Genomic DNA, 20,501 nt, shown 5'->3' with positions numbered 1-20,501 from the left:
ACGTATCCTGTTAAGTTATCTGGTGCACATGCATAACCGTCTCAGGTCTATGAGACAAGGGCAGGTGCATGTGGGCCCAATAACATGGGAGGTTCTGCCACACCATCCACCGTGAATAGTATGGTATTCATGTTCATCTATTTATAAGCACGGGACGTAGCCCGGGTAAAATTACATCCATGTCCCTTACATTCATCTATTATCATAACACAGAATATTAAGGACTAATAGTCATTGTCCCTTTTCAGTCATCATCATACTTGATCTACGTCATCACATCAAAACCGACACTCTTCAGCTATAGCTTCGTCGTCCATTCTTATCACCTTTGGGCTACATCTTTACCATGTTATAAGAGAAACCCTTCATCCCGAAGCCAAAGCCCCCCTGTAATAATCCATATCATACTGAAAACATATGGTCAGTCACGTTTTTGAGGACCTTCGGTGGAAGAAGGCCCCCAACAGTAGCCCCTCGCAGTATTAATTTATTTCTTTGTAACAAATTTAGAATGCGACGTGAACGAAGGCCTTTAGCCGAAGGTCCGAAAAAACACCTTCCCTTCGCTAGAATAGCGAATCACACTGACTTGCGGTACCCACCAATCTATGGGGCTCTGAGCATATAAATAGAAGCCTTTGTTGTGAGTATTTTTCGTGCTATTTGAGTTGCTTGCATTGTGTTTTCCATTTTAACCTTCCTTGCTTCGTCGAGTTTGATTGGATTTTGAGCTTCGGCATTCTAGCAACCATTGTTCAAATGGCTGATGAGAAGAAGATCATTGACCCGGCACTGGCCGGATTTTACGAAACTATGGAAAAACCAACATGGAGAAGATCGCCAATGAGATGTTAGCTAGAATATCTGAAAACTCTAGCGATAGTGAGAGCTTCGATATAGAAAGTGGAAATGAAGATGCCGAAGATCGGCCATGGAGACCGAGCCATGTTGTCTTCGGAAAATCAACTATTAAACAAGGGCAGATCGAAGCAATGAGAGGGAGATACTTTCGTGATATTTCAATCATGAGAGCCGGAGGGGAGAATAATGTTCCTCTTCTCGAAGCTGACGAAGTGGTGATTTTCAGAAGCTTCATGAAAGCCGGACTTCGGCAGCCAGACATCCACAGATCGGCTGGTGAGTTTTGGCCCAAAAGTACAAACGTTCAAAGTATACAAATTCCTGCATTTGTAAGGTTTTGAATGATGTATAGGCGGCATATGGGGAGGAGATGGTTCGTCGCCATGGCATTGACTTTGGCTGGCGCCATGAACCGGTGGATCCCTCGGTGGTGTACGCAAGTGGTGGTGGCAAAGCGCATGGACGGTAAGCTCTAACTTGTGAAATTATATGGTTGACACTAAATTGATTATGCAGTAATCACAATTTTTGAATCACTTATAGATACGCACTCTTCGATGGATTCATTGACTCGTCGTCGGTGAGAACACAGAGGACGGGTTCGTCTTCCCGTAGCTCATGCTCTCGTCGATCGAACGAGCAGGAGTTGGAGATTATGAGGATGCGTGAAGAGATGAAACAACAACGCGAATTTATGGAGGCTTTCAATGCACATAACCAAGCGATGTATCAAGTGAGTACACATAATCCAAACTCTAAATTATTATATTTCAATACAACATCTTCAATAGTAACACATATGTTTAACAGTTAATGCAACAACAGGGCATGACACCAAATATTCCACCGCCACCACAATGGAGCCAGTTTGCATCCACAACAGCTCCGCCACCACAGTTCAACACCCCTCCGACACATATACCTGCACCTAGAGATAGGGTACGTTTGATAACTCTCGATGAATTTATACACTTGTATACTTTTTGATATTTGCATTTAACGTGTTGATATTTGTTAACTTGCATAGGTTATGCCCGAAGCGGGTGGTAGTGGGTCTAATCCCACAGCAGGGACTGGATTTGTTAACTCCCTCTTCGCGTTCCCTCCTCCTGGTGGTGGTGGCGGCAGCGGTCAAAGCTCTAACCACCCAAGTGGTGGTTATCTCTAAACACTTGAACTTGTGCACGCTATGTTTCTTAACTTGTTGACTCTATGCTTTTCACGAACTAAACACTTGAACTTATGTTGTACTTTCTATTTGAAATGTTTGTGTAAACTATGTTGGAGGATTTTATGTTTTTAATGCGTGAATTGATTATGAATGCATGTGTTTGTAATGTGTCTGTTCTGTGTGATATATATGTTATGTGTGCAATTGTGGAGAAATAGTGAGCTAATTTAGTGCTGGTTTTGTAGCAGTATAGGGTAATTCTCGTCGGCCCAGTTAATTCCCGTCGCCTATGGTCGAACCGACGAGAATTAACAATTAATTCCCGTCGGCCCAGTAACTCCCGTCGGCTAGGTAGGGACGACGGGGATTAATTAGTAACTACCGTCGGCTATGTAGGGCCGACGGGGATTAACAATAACTCCGGTCGGTTGGCCTGGCCGACGACACTTAATAATAACTCCCGTCGGTGGCCTAGCCGACGGCAATTAGTAATAACTCTCGCCGGTCTATACGCGGCCGACGGGGATTACTTATTCCCGTCAGCCGCCGATGGGAATTATGGTATCCCCGACATGTGATGGCCATCGGCTTAAGACCGATGCGAATTAGCCATAAACCGACGGGAATTAGTAATTCCCGTCGGTTTAGAGGTTATTCCCGTCGATTTGCAGCCGACGGGGATTAACTGGATTCCTGTAGTGGGACAAAATGTTGGTCAAAGTTCTGAAAACTTTTGAAATTTATCTTGACCAACTTACCCCCGAAGCTATTGTCAAAGTAGGGGTTTTCATATGAGCCATGAGGAGTCAAGGATTATAGCCAGATGCCAGGTGCTTCTGCAATATGCACGAGCTATTATATCAGACTGTTGGGGGCCTTCGGCTTCCGAAGGTCCTCAAAAACATGATTTGACAATGTTTTCCATGTGAAATATGTGAACAGGTATCTTCAGAATCGGGTTATGAGTATACAAGAGTACGGTCAGGACGAAGCTTGAGTGAGACGGAAGGCGATTATGACGAAGGATAAGATGATCACGAAGCTATGCGCAGAAAAGCTTCGGCATGACAGCAGAAAAGGGGAACCGACTTAAAGATGAAAAGGCAAATTAGACCGCGAAGAATTACTATAGAGTTATTGATAAATGTAAAGGGCATTAATGTAATTCTACATGGGCTGCGTCCCTTGCCTATAAATAGATGAACAGTACTCCCGTACTGTTCACGCTGACTTGGCATTCGCTTTTCGCATCACGCCTGTACCTTTACTTTCCGTCAATTCGAAGGTACATTTATAATTTGTTATTTTGAACATGATAATGCAAATAAAAAATAAATTGACAATAATATTAAAATTATTATTCGTATTTCGTATGTGAATTCTTATTTATTATCTATCGAGCTTACGAAGGTTTTTTCTTCATAACCTTCGTCCGGAACTCATTATATCCGAAGGGACATAATGTCTTGAAGGACGAAGGACTTTAATATTTAACACTTTTTATGTTGCCTTGTTCTTAACTCTTAGCATTTGAGAACAAGTCCCAACATTGACGCCCACCTCCGGTGAACTCACTTCCATTTTTTGAGTTTTGAACACCTTTGGCAAGCATCACCTTCGTCATGCCGCCGAAGAAAGCTTTAGCAACAGGGGCTGCCACTCTGCAGCCGCTGGACCCCAATCAGGATGTCCTTTCTCTTAGGGAGGCCCGAAGCCAGAAGAGGAAGGCCACCTGTCCAACGCCTCCGGAAGACGACTTGGATCAAGAAATCCAAAACTTGGAGATGCTCCATCAACAGGTCCAACGGAAGAAGGAAAAGATGGCTCGTCTAGCTGACCTGCAAAGGCAGATAGACGAGGCCTCTGAAGAAGTTCGTCATCACGCTCAAGATGACCAGAATCGAAGGCCTCCGCATAGAGAGCTTCATCAGGAGGGCTTCTACAACGAGGAAGACTGGTATGAAGATTTCCATCATGGAAATTTTGCTTTTGATGATATTTCTCCTCTGTCAACAGAACTGCAGGCTACACCTTGGCCCCTGTCTTACAAGCCACCTTAGCTCCCCATGTATGACGGTCATTCAGACCCGAAGCAATTCTTGATGAGTTATGAAGCAACCATATCTTCGTATTGTGGCAATACTGCAGTCATGGCAAAGTCTTTCGTCATGGCTGTCAAGAGTGTTGCGCAAACCTGGTACTCCTCTCTTCGGCCAGGAACAATCACCTCATGGCAAAAGCTGAAGGACATGCTGATAACCAGCTTCCAAGGGTTTCAAACAAAGCCGGTCACTGCTCAAGCTTTATTTCAGTGCACCCAGGACCACGAAGAATACCTTCAGGCGTATGTCCGAAGGTTCCTGCGTCTAAGGGCACAGGCACCAAAAGTGCCCAATGAAATTGTCATTGAGGCCATGATTAAGGGGCTTCGGCCGGGACCTTCAGCTCAATACTTTGCCAGGAAACCTCCTCAAACTTTGGAGAAGCTGCTCCAGAAGATGAACGAGTATATTAGAGCTGACAATGACTTCCGCCAAAGAAGGGAGGAAGCATACAGGTTCTCTGAAATGACTAGGGGCTTCGGAGGAAGATTTCATCCGAGGCACGTTAGGTCAATTCACAATTCTACTCAGAGTGATGATAGAGGGAGTCAACAGCAAAGGCCACAATACTCCTCGCAAGCTTCGGGGCAGCAACAAAGCTCTTTCCGGCCGCCAGCTCCAAGGGGCAGAGGCGCCAGGGGCTTCGGAGGAAGATTTGGGGATCAGCCAAGGAAAATTTATTGTCTATTCTATGGTGAGGACAAGGGCCATACCACCAGGATGTGCCATGTTAGCATCCAGAAGCAAAAGGAGATAGCAGAGGCTGCAGCACAACAGAGTCAGCCGAAGCGAGTCATGCATACTGCTTCATACCATTCGCCTTACATTCCAGAATATGTAGGCAACCACCCTGTAGCTTCTGTTGCTTCGGCAAGCCAACCCCAAGCATCTTGGCAACAGCCTCCACCTCCACCACCAACGCAACGCGGCCAGCAGCCAGAAGGGAGTCAGCACACTCACCTCCAACGGGACTTCAGAGAAGAGTCCGAAGCTCGCACAGTCAATAGCACTGTGCCAGAGTCGAAGCATATTTACTGACAAATATCCTACCCCGACAGCAGTTTTTCGCATTTAGTATTATTTTATTTTTAATAAGGAACACTTATAGGAGGCTTAAGTACTTTTCCGTTGTTTTTAATCTCTTGTAACAGTTTAGCTTTTTACCATAATGAAAATATATCTTCTCCATAGGCTTAAGTTGCCGAAGCATAAGAATTTATGGTGGCAAGGAGGACCTTCGAATTATCGAAAATTTTATTCTAAGGAACGCAGCGTAATTTCGTCGAAGCAGCAAAAAGTCATTCCTAAGGGAGCGTAGTGTAAGTTTTTTGCTCAAAAGTCGTTCCGAAGGGAATGCAGAGCTTACAGCAAAAAATAAACGCTGATTCCGCTGAAAGTAAAAGGCGAAGAAGCTCCTAAGGGAGGCTTACAGCGAAAAATAAACGCTGATTCCAATGAAGTAAAAGGCGAACAAGCTCCTAAGGGAGGCTTGCAATGAAAAAATGTCGACCTTCGGCAAATATCATATTGCATAACATCAAATCATTACATCATTTGCATAGCATAACATCATACATCATATTGCATCAACAACGCAAGAAGGGGGTTTTAGTATTGATATTCGAAGATTGTTTCGAAGAAATAGTGACAAGGCACAAAAAATAGCTATTGAAGAGTTATACCTTCGTTAAATTCTGAAATGGAAAGATCTATTGGTTATTGATTTTACGAGGATTGGTTACTGATCTTATGAGAACACGGATATTGTTTACGAAGCATGAAAAGAAGGGAAGGTGTTTTTTCGCCGAAGGCTCAAAAATGGTATGTATAAGAAGTTTCATGCATCGTAAAAAATAAAACCATAAACAGCTAATATATTACATTCAAAGTTACAAAATATTACACATGTTTCTCAACAAATGTTACATTCTAAATGTTTTTACAATAACATTTAATCTTCCCTTAGAACTATTTCTGCAGCTTCATTTAGTAGCTGATCAACAACTTTATCCATGATGGCTTCGGCCATTTTTCTAATTTCGTCGTCCCCCTTCGCGGGGGGGTCCGCCGATGGCTCGGTAGGCTCTGAGGGAGGAGAAAGTACGGCTTTATTACAAAACATAAGCAAGTCTGAAATTAAGAAATACAACAAAGAGCCGAAAACCACTAGTCAGTACCTAATTGCTCTTCGGGATCCGCACTTTTTTCAGTAGCCTCTGCTACTTTCCTAGCGTCATGAATGCCTTTCTCACTTTTTCTAATAATTTCTTGGGCCATTTCCCGACCACCATTGTCCCAGATGTCGGTGAAAAATTTTCCACCGACCAGGCTTGCTTCGGCCAAGGGGTCTTTTATATCTTCGGAGGATAAGGCGGCTTCGGATTGTGCCAAGAATTTCACATGCTCACAGTCTTTCCTCTCCAAAATGGTAGCAATCCCCCTGGCACCCAAAAAAGGCACATATGTCTCCGCGGCTATTCAAAATTTCTTCAAAGGCCTCAGCTTTGTGGCTGATCCATTCGATTGGGCCTTCGGGGTCACCCCTTGTGAAGTTCTCTTCACTTGAAAATGCGCCAACGCTGGCGAAGCTGGTTTTTACTTTTTAACACATTCTATAGATTTTTCATAGCATCTTTTCTTAGATGCACGAAGCTCTTCAACGCTTTTTTTCCAAATGGTTGGCCCATTGTTCACTGATTTCTCGTTTTGTTTCTTCAAGTGTGCGTTCCTCTTTAGCTCTGGCTAGTTGTTTTCGGAGATCTTCAATTTCACGCCTCTGAGCCTCAGCTTGAACTTTAAAAGTAGCTTCGTCTTCTTTTATTCTATTTATCAATGAATGCAATATTTTATCTTTTTCGAGACCTTCGTTCCTTAGTTCAATTACTTCGGAACGAAGGTTGCTCAGGGCCATAACGCACCCTTCGTCTTCGGCATCTTTTTGGGCCCTGAGGGCATTGCTAAGTATAAGACCCTGCAAAAAAGTTTGGTTTCAATAAGTTTAAACAAATGAAAAAATTTGATTCCAAGAAATAATAACAAAAAACCTTATTTTCGCACCTTTAAGCTATTATACGCCAAGCTATCGGCTAGATCGTCTTTTGATAACACCGAGAGCCCGTTTTCTAGTATTGGGAATCCGAAGCTCTTGCTCATCTCCCGGCAGACAGAAATCTCCTTGCTGTCAGGGAGACAATACAAAAAGTCTTCTTCTCCACTGCCGTTGAATATCAACGCCCCCTTTGGATATTTTAGCTTTTTAGCGTAAAACTAGGCCTCTTGCTTTTCTTTTTCAATCAAATTTTTCCCCGAAGCATGACGTAAAATATAATCGAAGGCTTCGGAAGATGCTTCGGGGGCGGCAGTACCAGTTTCTTCAGCCAAAATTTGTTCTGATGTTTCTGTTTCTTCGGCTTCCAAGGATTTCACCTTGGTGGGCTCTGAAGGCCCAGCTTCAGACTCAGATTGATGTTTTGAGACTTCGGCATCAAATGCTTCAATATGCACTTCAGAAGATTCAACAATTTTCTTCGGAGTTGTGCTTGAAGACTTTATTGTCTCCAAAACATCCAGCACATTAACCATCCTTTTTCTTTTGGGGGTCACTGCTGGACCCTTTTGGCTTGTAGCTGCCTCAATTTTTGCTGAAGGACTTAGAACTTCCGATGTCTTTGGTTCTTCAGCCCTCAGTTCTTCTATTTTTTCTGTCACCGGCACTTCGGCCGGCCCTTCAATATTCGGCAGGGAAGTTGGTTCTTTAGCTTCGGTGGCCGAAGAGGTCTCACCGGCAAACTCAGGCACTGTGGCCGGTTCAATATAATGTGGCCAGTGTGTGAGAACCTTTACCCTTTTCCTCTTCGGCGTCGTCTCGCTAGGAGCGGCTGAAGCAACTTCCTTCGCAGAAGATGTATTCTTTCTTTTTTGACCCCGCGTTGGATAACGGTAGTCGGGGTAGACAAACCCAATTGCATCAAATACTCGGTCGAGTCTCTATTTGTTTCGGCCTCCGAAGGCCGCTGATAATGTAGTATCTTCGGCCTTCGAGTATAATCCAAGCAATTCATCACTTATGGCCTCAATGCTTTTTAGCCAGTCGTCATCTGGCTCAACGAATTTATCTCCACATTGGAATGTGTATTTTAGCCTAACTAATCCACCTTCGTTAGTTTCTCTAACGGTCTCCTTCGGCATTTCCCACTTTTCTACAAGTGGCCATACTCTGAAAGCAATGTGTTCTTGGACCAAATCCCTTGTCCCAATAAAAGAGCAAACCACAACGAAGGCTCTCTGGCATTCTTCGGCTGCTTCATTCATTTCCACCTTCGGCCTCCGAAGGCCGAAGCATTGCCAGATAGGGCGCATAATGATATCTCTAATATCTTCCCGTGTTTTCAGGTCATTCTTCACATAAAACCATTCCGTCATCTAGTCGTCGGGCCATCTCTTCCGAAAGGTTGGCACGGGACAACTTGACCCAGATCGGGCGCCGAAGCTGTAGCAGCCAAAGTTGTTGTGATACTGCTCTTTACCCCAGGGTTTTGTCTCATACAATAGCTCATGTATGTTGTAGAAACTTTTTGCATTTGGTTCTAAACCTTGGCTCCTCACGGCCCAGGCAAAGATGCCATTCTTATGATTGCTTCGGGAGTAAGTTGATGAAGGTAGATTTCAAATATCTTCAATACTTCCACGACAAAACTGCTCAAGGGAAACATCAGTCCAGCCTTTAAGAAGCTTCGGAAGATTATGACTTCATTCTCTTCGGGAGTAGGCACAGTCTTCTCCCCGTCATCTGCCCTCACTGTAGACATGTCTCGAAAATACCTTCCCCCCATGTTATCAACATGACTTTGTTTAATGCTCGACTTTCCGAAGACTGTGTGACTTGATCGCCACGATCGATCTTCGGAGTCTTCACCCCCACTTTCTACATCATAGCTGTCACTGTCACTAGTGTCTTCAGATAAACCCTCTAAAATCTCCCTAGTGATCTTCTCTGTATTGGTCTTAGATATTGATTGAAGAAACCCGAGATGCATCTCCTCAGAAAGGCTCAGCTTCGATTCAGCAATAGCTTTCTTATCTTCAGACATCTTCGCAAACGCTGAGAAAGTGCTCTCAAATCTGAAGCTTAAAAATTTAAAAAGCCAAGCAAGTGTTGTTGCGCACAGGCTAAAAGTCGAGTGAGCAAGAGCAGTTGGCAAGAAAGCGTGCCAAATAAACTCGTGGTAAGCTCTTATTTATACACCTAGTGCGTTGAAAACTGGGGGGTCCCGCTTGTCAATGACTGTTGCTATTCTAGCAAAGGGAAGGTGTTTTTTCGGACCTTCGGCATAAGGCCTTTGTCCATGTCACAATACGAATTTATCATTCTAGCAAATTAATATTGCGAGAGGCTACTGTTGGGGGCCTTCGACTTCCGAAGGTCCTCAAAAACATGATTTGACAATGTTTTCCAAGTGAAATATGTGAACATGTATCTTCAGAATCGGGTTATGAGTATACAAGAGTACGGTCAGGACGAAGCTTGAGTGAGACGGAAGGCGATTATGACGAAGGATAAAATGATCACGAAGCTATGCGCAGAAAAGCTTCGGCATGACAGCAGAAAAGGGGAACCGACTTAAAGATGAAAAGGCAAATTAGACCCCAAAGAATTACTATAGAGTTATTGATAAATGTAAAGGGCATTAATGTAATTCTACACGGGCTGCGTCCCTTGCCTATAAATAGATGAACAGTACTCCCGTACTGTTCACGCTGACTTGGCATTCGCTTTTCGCATCACGCCTGTACCTTTACTTTCTGTCAATTCGAAGGTACATTTATAATTTATTATTTTGAACATGATAATGCAAATAAAAAATAAATTGACAATAGTATTAAAATTATTCTTCGTATTTCGTATGTGAATTCTTCTTTATTATCTATCGAGCTTACGAAGGTTTTTTCCTTCATAACCTTCGTCCAGAACTCATTATATCCGAAGGGACATAATGTCTTGAAGGACGAAGGACTTTAATATTTAACACTTTTTATGTTGCCTTGTTCTTAACTCTTAGCATTTGAGAACAAGTCCCCAACATAGACGAAGGCAACTGGGAAAGAGCAATATCACAACAATTTTGGCTGCTACAACTTCGTGCACCACACCGAGGCCAGCTATCCTGTGCCGACATTTCGGAAAAAGTGGCTAGGCTCCTGGATGCAAGAATGGTTTTATGTGAAGGTTGATCTGAGTGAGAGGGAAGATATAAAAGGGGTCATTCTGCGGCCTATATGGTCTCGTTTTAGCATCAGGAGGTCGACCATTGCAGTTGGAAACGACGTGCAAACATGCCAGACAACTTTTAATACACTGTGTACATACATTGGCACAAGAGACTTGGTGCAAGAGCATATTGCTTACAGAGTGTGGCCACTTGCTCATGGATGGGAAATGCTAAAGGAGACTGCCGCTGGCTCCAACCAAAATGGTTTTGTGTATCTGAAGTATACCTTTCAATACAGGAGCCAGTTTGATGAACCAAATGATGACTGGCTAGATGCCATAGAGGCGACTAGTGGCAAGCTGGTTGGGGCATATTCAAAGGCCAAAGATGAAGCCATGACAATTGCCTTAGGAGCTCAGGGCAAAAAGAGATTAAATAGGGTGTTTGATGTTATCGGGTTTGTGTACCCGGACTACTGTTATCCTTCACGAAAGCAAGGGAAGAAGAGGAAAGCTGCTACCTCGGCGACTTATAGTGCATCGAGGTCAAAAAAGGTTAAAGTTTTAACGCGCCGACCAAGGCGTATTGAAACAGCCATCGTGCCAAAATTAATTGAGGGGACCGCTCCTATCATAGAGCCAAGTAGCTTTGTGCCAGTCGAAGCTAGGAGAAATGTGACTGAAGAGCCAGAACTAGAGAAAACGACAGAACAGTTGAAGGCACCGAGTCCACCATGTGCAATGGAACTGCCAAAGCCATCAAACATCCCCGCAGCTACTCCGAGGAAAAGGAGAATGGCCAGTGTGCTAGATGTTGTTATGGAGTCTATGAAAACATCAACTCCTTCTTCTGCCAAAGCACTTAGAACGGAGGCTAAAGTTCTAGAAAAAATGACGCCGCCAGCATGGCTCAGACTACTACTGAAACTGGACCTGCAGAAGCTCCTGCCGAAGCTGGAACTTCGGAAACGACAGCGGAAGGTTTTTTAAAGGATAGCCTTCCTGAGAAACCCTCGGCACCTACTCTCGAAGCACCTTCCAGGGATGATTTGAATTTTATTATTCGGCATACTTCAGGAAAGCAACTATTAGAGAGCAAGTTGCCGAAGCGCAACATTATGCCAAGGATCTGAAGTACCCCCAAGGGTCTTTGGTGTATGGTGGCAATGACGAAGATGATTTCCTTTATTACCTGCCAGACAATAAAGAGATAAATGTCTGCTGGGAAATGGCGGACAATATAGGCTATCCGAAGCTTGAACTCGGCTTATCTGCGATGTTGAAGGATCAGCTTGCGGACAGTCTTGCATACAACAGCCTGAAGGGGTGTATGTTTTGGTTTGTCGTTCTATAATGTAACATTTCTAATGGTTTTTCTTACCCTCATTTCATGCTCATTTGTCGTTTTTCAGGGCTTGATTTTGAGTAAGGCTTTATGTTGGGGGTATGCTTCATCGCCGAAGATCCTGTAAGAAGAAACACCTTCGGCAGATCCTCTCAAAAGTAGTGCCGAAGCTGTCATCCATAAAGCTTCGGCATAGTGACATGTCTCAAGACGAAGGAGTGCACCGACTTAAAGATGAAATGACCAATCGACCCGTGATAGCTTGTATTATGATTGTAAGCATTTGTAAAGGGCATGAATGTAATTTCTCACAGGCTGCGTCTTGTGCCTATAAATAGATGAACAGTACACCCGTACTGTTCAGGCCATCTTGTAATCGCTTGCACGCGACGCTTGGATTCTTACCTTCTGTCAAGCCGAAGGTATAAATGTAATTAAATATTATATCTTAATATTCAAGTTTATATGATGAAATATATAAATAATTTTATGTGCTTGATTATATTATCTTTCAATCTTCATATTTCATATAGTTTATCTTTCATTATCTTATAACCCTCATCATGAACGCATGCCCTTCATGACCTTCATTCATGACCTTCGTCCGAAGATCGTTATATCCTGAGGGGAATAATCCTTCGAAGGACGAAGGGCATTAACATTTAATATTTTGTGTTGCCTTGTTCTTGACTTTTAGCATTTGAGAACAAGTCCCCAACATTGGCGCCCACCTCCGGTGAACTCACTTCCACTTTTTGAGCTGATGGCTTCGTTAAACAATCAAGCTGAAGCTGCTTCGACTATGAAGCTGGTGCTCCCAATAACAGGCGGTTCATGCTCAGAGCCGGCCAACAAGAAGCAGAAGAAGGAGGCCCAGAGAAGGGTACAACATGTTGGGGTGCAGGGACCCTTCATCAAATCAAAATGGTCTCACATCCCAATTACCTTCTCCCAAGAGGACCTTCGGCTCAAGGATTATCCTCACAATGATGCTATGGTCATATCTTGTGTCATCAAGGGATTTCTAGTCCACAATGTTCTGGTTGATATAAGCAGTGCAGTGGATATCATATTTGCTAAGGCCTTCAAACAGATGCAAGAGCCAGAGGATAAAATCCATGATGCTACACACCCTCTTTGTGGTTTCGGAGGAAGGCAGATTGTAGCACTTGGCAAGATCACAATGCTAGTGACCTTCGGATTTGTCCACAATACAGGAACTGAACAGGTTGTGTTTGATATTGTTGACATGGAATACCCCTACAATGCAATCATTGGTCGAGGAACACTCAACGCATTCGAAGCAATTCTTCATCCAGCATATCTATGCATGCAGATACCTTCGGATCAAGGGTCTATTGCTATTCATGGAAGTCAGGAAGCTGCGAGAAAGGCTGAAGGAAATTGGATAGACTCAAAAGCAATCCACAATATAGATGGAGCCGAAGCTTGTGAACAGTATAAGTACAGAAGAGAGAAGGCTGCTTCGGCTGATCAGCCGAAGCCCATGCTTCTATGTGAAGACATAGCAGAGCAGAAGGTATTGCTGGGGTCCCAATTATCTGAAGAGCAGGAGAAAACCTTGATAAGGTTTTTATTCAACAACAAAGATGTTTTTGCATGGTCAGCCAACGATCTCTGTGGTGTCAACAGGGACGTCATTGAACATTCACTCAATGTCGATCCATCCTTCAGACCTAGGAAACAAAAGCTTCGGAAAATGTCTGACGATAAAGCCGAAGGTGCTCGGAATGAAGTAAAAAGACTTCTCAGTGTTGGTGTCATCAGAGAAGTAAAATACCGAGAATGGCTAGCCAACACTGTTATGGTGAAGAAGGCCAATGGTAAATGGAGAATGTGCATTGATTTTACTGACCTGAACAAGGCTTGTCCAAAGGATGAGTTCCCATTACCAAGAATAGATTCTCTAGTAGATGCAGCAGCTTCGTCAGAGCTCATGAGTCTACTAGATTGTTATTCAGGCTACCACCAAATCTAGATGAACAAGGAAGATGAGCCAAAGACCAGCTTCATAACCCCCAGTGGTACATATTGTTATCTTCGGATGCCTGAGGGGCTCAAGAATGATGGAGGAAGCTTCAGCAGGATGACAGCCAAGGTTCTTCATTCTCAGATAGGCAGAAATGTACTAACATATGTTGATGACATCATACTGAAAAGCATGAAGCAAGAAAACCACATTACTGATTTGCAGGAAACATTTGCTAATTTTAGGCAAGCTAGCCTGAAATTAAATCCAGAAAAATGTGTCTTCGAAGTGAATTAGGGCAAGTTCCTTGGCTGTCTAGTTTCAACGAAGGGGATCGAAGCCAACCCAAGCAAGATCGAAGCTATCCTTCGAATGGAGCCGCCAAGCACAAAGAAGGGGGCCCAATGGCTAACAGGAAGACTGGCATCTTTGAATCAATTTATATCTACATCAGCAGAAAGAAATTTACCATTCTTTGAAGTACTAAAGTCAGCTGAAGTTTTTCAATGGGGCCCAACTCAACAGAAAGCTTTCGAAGAGCTGAAGCAATACCTGATCGATTTAACAACATTAACTCCACCCGTGCTAGGGGCTCCATTGCTATTGTATGTGGCAGCTTCGCACTCTGCAGTGAGTGCGGCACTTGTACAAGAGAAGCTTAAAGGACAAGCTAAAAAGCAAGTCCCAGTATACTTTGTCTCTGAAGTTTTGAGTTTATCAAGGAAAAACTATACAGAATTGGAGAAGGTGTTGTATGTTGTGTTAATGGCATCCAGGAAGCTTCGGCATTATTTTCAAGCATATCACATAATTGTTCCTTCATCACAGCCCCTGAAGGATATCATGAGGAATAGAGAAGCTACTGGAAGGATTGGAAAATGGGCCACGGAGCTTAATGAATTCACTATTGACTACGTGCACAGGTCTTCAATTCAATCCCAAGTGCTAGCAGATTTCATCGCTGATTGGACGCCAGGGGCTCACGAAGAAGGGATAAGCAAAGATGTCGAAGCTTGGACAGTTTTTTGTGATGGTTCTTGGGGAGCCTTTGGTGCAGGAGCAGCTGCGGTCCTAGTGGCACCTTCAAAAGTCAAAACATGTTATGCAGTCAAACTGGATTTCAGTTGCACAAATAATATTGCTGAGTACGAAGCACTTCTATTCGGGCTTTGGAAACTAAGGGCAATGGGAATAAGAAGGTCCATCCTAAAGACTGATTCTCAAGTTATTGCTGGCCACGTGGATAAAAGTAGCAAGGCACGAGATCCGAAGCTTGAAAAATATTTGGATGCAGTTCGAAAGTTGGAAGCTTCCTTCGAAGGTTTTTCCGTCAAGAATATTCCAAGAGGTGAAAATGAGCATGCAGACTTGCTAGCTAAATCGGTGGCTCAGGGGCTCCCCCTACCTTCGGAAGTATTTTTTGAAACAATAAAATCACCTTCAGTTGAGCTCATGGAAAGAGCAGTGCTTACTATTTCTCCGGTATACAGTGAAGACTGGAGAACTGAAATAATATCTTTCCTCCAAGGCAATTGTCTTTCAAGTGACGAAGCTTATAACAAGAGAATGGAGGCAAGAACAAGACCATATGTGATAATAGAAGGGGAATTGTATAAACATGGAGTTTGTTCACCACTCCTCAAGTGTTTATCAAGAACCGAAGGTATGGAATTAATGAAAGAAATACATGCAGGTCTGTGTGGATCTCACATTGGATCTAGGCCCTTGATGGGAAAAGTTTTTCGACAAGGATTTTATTGGCTGAAGGCAGCTTCGGATGCAGCAGAATTAGTCCAAAAATGTGAAGGTTGTCAAAAATGTGCAAGAGACCAGAAGCAACCTTCATCTCTCACTCAGTTAATACAGCTCACTTGACCGTTGCAAAGGTGGGGCCTCGATTTGCTAGGCCCACTTCCACCAGCACAAGGAAATCTAAAATATGTTGTGGTAGCGGTAGAGTATTTTTCCAAGTGGATTGAGGCAAAGCCTTTAGCCACAATAACTTCGGTCACCGTCCAGAAATTCTTCTGGCAAAACATTGTTTGTCGCTTTGGAGTGCCGAAGGCTATTACTGTAGACAACGGAACACAGTTCGATGCTGAAGCTTTCAAGGAATTCTGTGAACAAATTGGCATGAAGATTCATTTTGCATCGGTCAGACATCCGGAGTCAAATGGACTTGTTAAAAGAGCTAATGGCATTATAATGACGGGAATAATGAAGTTAATCTTCAATCAGCCCAGAGGAAAGTGGCTAGATGAATTGATCAAAGTGGTGTGGAGCCATAACACAAAAATATCAAGGTCAACAGGTTTTACACCATTCAAACTATTGTTTGGTGACGAAGCAATAACTCCAGAAGAAGCTAAGACAGGATCAATAAGAACAGTGGCTTCGGCAGAGGACGAAGCTGATTATTCTGTGGCAAAAGATGCTATAGAAGGGATCAGGCTTCAGGCCGTGGAGAATATCAATAAATACCAAGTCGAAACAATAAAATGGCATGACAGAAAAGTTCGGCTAAAGAACATTAAGCCAGGGCATTTGGTACTTCGGAGAGTGGCCAATCCAGATACAGTAGGCAAGCTACAGCTGAAATGGGAAGGACGTTTTCTGGTAGTATCTTCATCAAGACCCGGTTCTTACAGATTGAAGGATATGGATGGCAACGACATTCCTAGATCTTGGAATGTGGATGAGCTTTGGCGAAATTATGTCTAGCTTGATGTAATCTTTTTATTTATTCTATGGCACCATTTTCCTTTCCAAAGGGGGAGAAAGGTTTTTAATGGGGCCATAGCATGTAATTTCTCTTTTTCTTATCCAGCTCTACGAGAGCAAAATCCCCCAAATATGTAAATGTAAAAATTGAGCATGCACCATCGAGTGCAGGGAAAATGGAAAAAACAGGGAGAAGCTCGAAAGTCGTCCCTAAGGGGATGCAGAGCACGACTGTCACACCCGGTTTTAGAAGGCAAACCGAATGTGAACCATGTACGTGCCAGGATCAGCAATTCACTTACACAGCAGTTACATAACATGGACATCATCACACAGTGCTCAAATAGTATTAAAAAGGGAAATAGTCGATTACATCATATGTCTGAGACATCCACATAGTCTTTACAATAAATCAAAGTGCGGAAAAGAAACGTAGATAAACGCGGCCTTCACAGGCAGCCGACTGGGGGTTGCCGCTAACCCACGCCTAGAACTCGTCGTAGTCTTGGAACTCCTAGAAGTCTCCTTCCACGGCTTCGTCTTCTCCTGAGCAGTGGTTGCAATGCTGACAACCTAGGGATGGGGGGGGTTTGGTGTGTAGAGCAAGGGTGAGTACACATCAACATACTCAGCAAGTATCTTGTTTGGCTGTAGTGGACTAGCTTTATGTGGGGGTAAGTCAAGCAGTTGCTTTTAGTTGGTCAGATTATTATTACTAGTAGAGAAAGCCAAGTATTAGAATTAACCCACGTTATTAACCCAAACGTACTCCTTTCCAAACGGAAAGAGTACCACTTACCATTACCAGAGTTAAAACCAAGAACCATCAATCTCATTGCCACCTGCAAACCGAACATATCTGATCAAGTACCACTAATCACTGGAGCTCCCATGGCCGCTCATAACCGCAAGCACGGCTGATATATCAGTTTTCAAACACTCTGTAGAGGTTGTGCACTTTACCCACAAGCCGTGATTCCCTTTCTGCCCGGAGAGAGCTACTCCCCATTGACCACTACCTAGGTGGTCCAGCAGGGCATCACTACGTAGCCTTTACAAAGATTCCCCGGGGCTGTAGCCACCCGTTAGATTTCCTAAATGCACTGCACTCCTCCCCAAGGGGCGAACCCAAGCTTGGCAGAGCGAGCCGCATACACTGAGCCCCATTGACGGCACAACGGCTAAGCGAACTACACCCCGGATCCTCTAATTATTCAGCTAAGGGCACCCCATTCCACCCTCATGGTTGCACTGTTTTCCCGGGCGGTTATCCAACAAACAGGTCCTTACGGAGAGGCACTCGAGAAACCGCTCGAGCCCCCTTGAATGCCACAAGTATATATTCATGAATAAGAGGGAAAATAGTGTATCATAAATAAATCTCATCATGTTCATTGATTAGAGTTGAGCAATAGCATAAAACTAAGCAATAATAATCCAACCCAGATAGGTAAACGAGGACATGGATAACAAAAGCTAGTCAATCCTTAGGTATAACTGTGAAATGCGGGGAGTGAATTAAAGTATGTATAGGACAAAGATAGGTCAAGGGACACTTGCCTCCACCAACCGACTGCTGCTCAGGGGCTTCTCCTGCGAGTTCTTCGGGCTCCTCAACCAGATCGTTCTCTATGCGAGCGCAAACATACATACATCCACACATTTAATACAAAAGAACAATACACCATACAATAGAATGCAGTAAATAAACAGACGTTCCACGCGGGTTCGCAATTAAGGCTAAGAGAGAAAGAGAAAAAGACAGTCGAGAAACGATCACGTTACAAGATTATGAATTAAATTACTCGCTCAATGGAAGTGAGTTAATTTGGACACTACGTTCAGCATAAAGTAAAGTCGAGCTCCACATTTAATTATTGTAAACAATTGAAGGTGAATGAAAGGGAGCGGTCGCACGTCGAGACGTACAACACGACATTTAGATTGAATTGAGAAGTGAATGACTCGCCGCGCGACAGAGCGCACAACGAGACACTTGCACTAATTTTAAAGAGACGTTAAGCATCGCGCGACGAAGCGCACGACGACATACGCCAACATGGCTGAGTTTAAAGTGGAACGTCGCGCGTCTGGACGTGCGACATCGCACCTTAAACAACCTAAAATTAAAATAGATCGTCGCGCGACGAAGCGCGCGACACAACACTTTAATGAATATAAACTAAAAGAATCGTCGCGCGACGCAGCACATTAATAAACACAAATTTAAATTGAATCGTCGCGCGACGAAGCGCGCGACGTAACACATTGATAAATACGAACTTGAATTGAATCGTCGCGCGACGAAGCGCGCGACACAGCACATTAATAGGATCTGAAATTAAACAAATTCGTCGCGCGACGAAGCGCGCGACGCAGCACGCTAACTAACGGAGTTTGAAATTAGCTACAACCAAAAATAATCACCGTGCGCGTGGGTTTGCGCACGCGGGAACACGTTAGGGGGGGGGTAAACGAGGCTACGCGAGTCGCGCCGGGGCTGAGGGCCGCGCATAGGGGCCGAGGGCCACGCCGGGGGTCGCGCCGCCGTGCCGGCAGGGGAGGGCAGGGCCGCCGCGCCGCGCGGACAGGGGAGGGGGCGGGGCCGCACCGCCGCACGAGCATGGGAGGACGGGGGCCGCGCCGCGCGGGCAGGGGAGGGTGGGGGCCGCGCCGCCGCGCGAGCAGGGGAGAGCGGGGCCGCCGCGCCACGCGCGTAGGGGAGGGGGGCGCAGGGGAAGAAGAGAGGGCGCGCGTAGGGGGAGAGAAGAGGAGGGAGAGGGAGAGAGAGAGAGGAGAAGGGAGGGGAGGGGAGCTCACCTCGGGATCCAACTCTGGCGATCACCGTCTCCAAAACCTAGGGCACCACGGGAGGTAGAGAGAGAGATGGGAGAGAGAGGTTGTTGCGCGGGAATTCCAAATGAGAGAGGGAGAGGAGGAGGGGTGCATGGGGGGTGTGGGGCGCCGGGGGCGCGCGGGCCGGGCTGGGTTGGGCTGGGTTGGGCTGGGCCACTTCGCGGATCGAAACCCACGACACGCACGACTATCAAACAAACTCCAATCGCGAACCGAAAACCGAGACGGAACGAGACGAACACGCAACATCAGACAAAGAAATGTGCTTCGGCATGATGCAACACCCATGACACTTAGGTTTTGTTCATACACGACACGGACACCTGTCACTATACTGGTTTGAAATTGGAAAGAGGGAGCGGAACGGGAAGAGAAAAGAGAGTAACGCCCGAATTTGGTGAGAGAAAAGAAGAAAAAATTCTACCCTCAAATTCAGGGTGTTACAAACCTATCCCCCTTAAAAGAATCTCGCCCTCGAGATTCAGGGTTGGCTAGCAAAGAGCTCAGGATATTTAGCCATCAGATCATCTTCGCGCTCCCAAGTTGCTTCTTCCTTAGAGTGATGACTCCATCTGACTTTGCACATTCTGATAGTCTTCCTTCGGGTGACTCTGTCTGCCATCTCAAGGATCTGCGATGGTTTCTCTGTGTAGGTCAAGTCCTCCTGGACCTTCAGACCTTCCACTGGCAACTGCTCTTGTGGCACACGCAAACACTTCTTCAACTGAGACACATGGAAGACATCATGCATTGCGGACAAGCCTTCTGGCAAACTGAGCTGATAGGCCACTTCTCCACGCTTTGCGAGAATTTGATACAGATCGATGTAGCAGGGTGCTAGCTTGCCTTTGACTCCGAATCGTCTGACTCCTCTGATCGGTGACACTTTCAGATAGACAAAGTCTCCAACCTCGAAACTCAGCTCTCTTCTTCTTGTGTCTGCATAGCTTCGCTGCCTTGATTGCGCTATCTTCAGATTCTCTCGGACCATCTTGATGTTCTCTTCAGCTTCAAGCAAAACGTCTGGCCCAAACACTTGCTTTCTCCAGGCTGATCCCATTGCAACTGAGTTCTACAACTCCTTCCATAGAGCGCCTGAAATGGTGACATCTTCAAGCTGGCCTGGTAACTGTTGTTATAGGAGAACTCTGCATAAGGAAACTTCTTGTCCCATCGGGACTTATCTTGCAACGCACAGGCTCTAAACATATCTTCAAGAATTTGATTGGTTCTTTCGGTCTGACCAT

Source organism: Zea mays, chromosome 1, assembly GCF_902167145.1.
Source record: "Zea mays cultivar B73 chromosome 1, Zm-B73-REFERENCE-NAM-5.0, whole genome shotgun sequence".
Lineage (NCBI taxonomy): Eukaryota > Viridiplantae > Streptophyta > Magnoliopsida > Poales > Poaceae > Zea > Zea mays.
The sequence above is the reverse complement of the archived record's forward strand: the minus strand, read 5'-3'. Positions refer to the sequence as shown.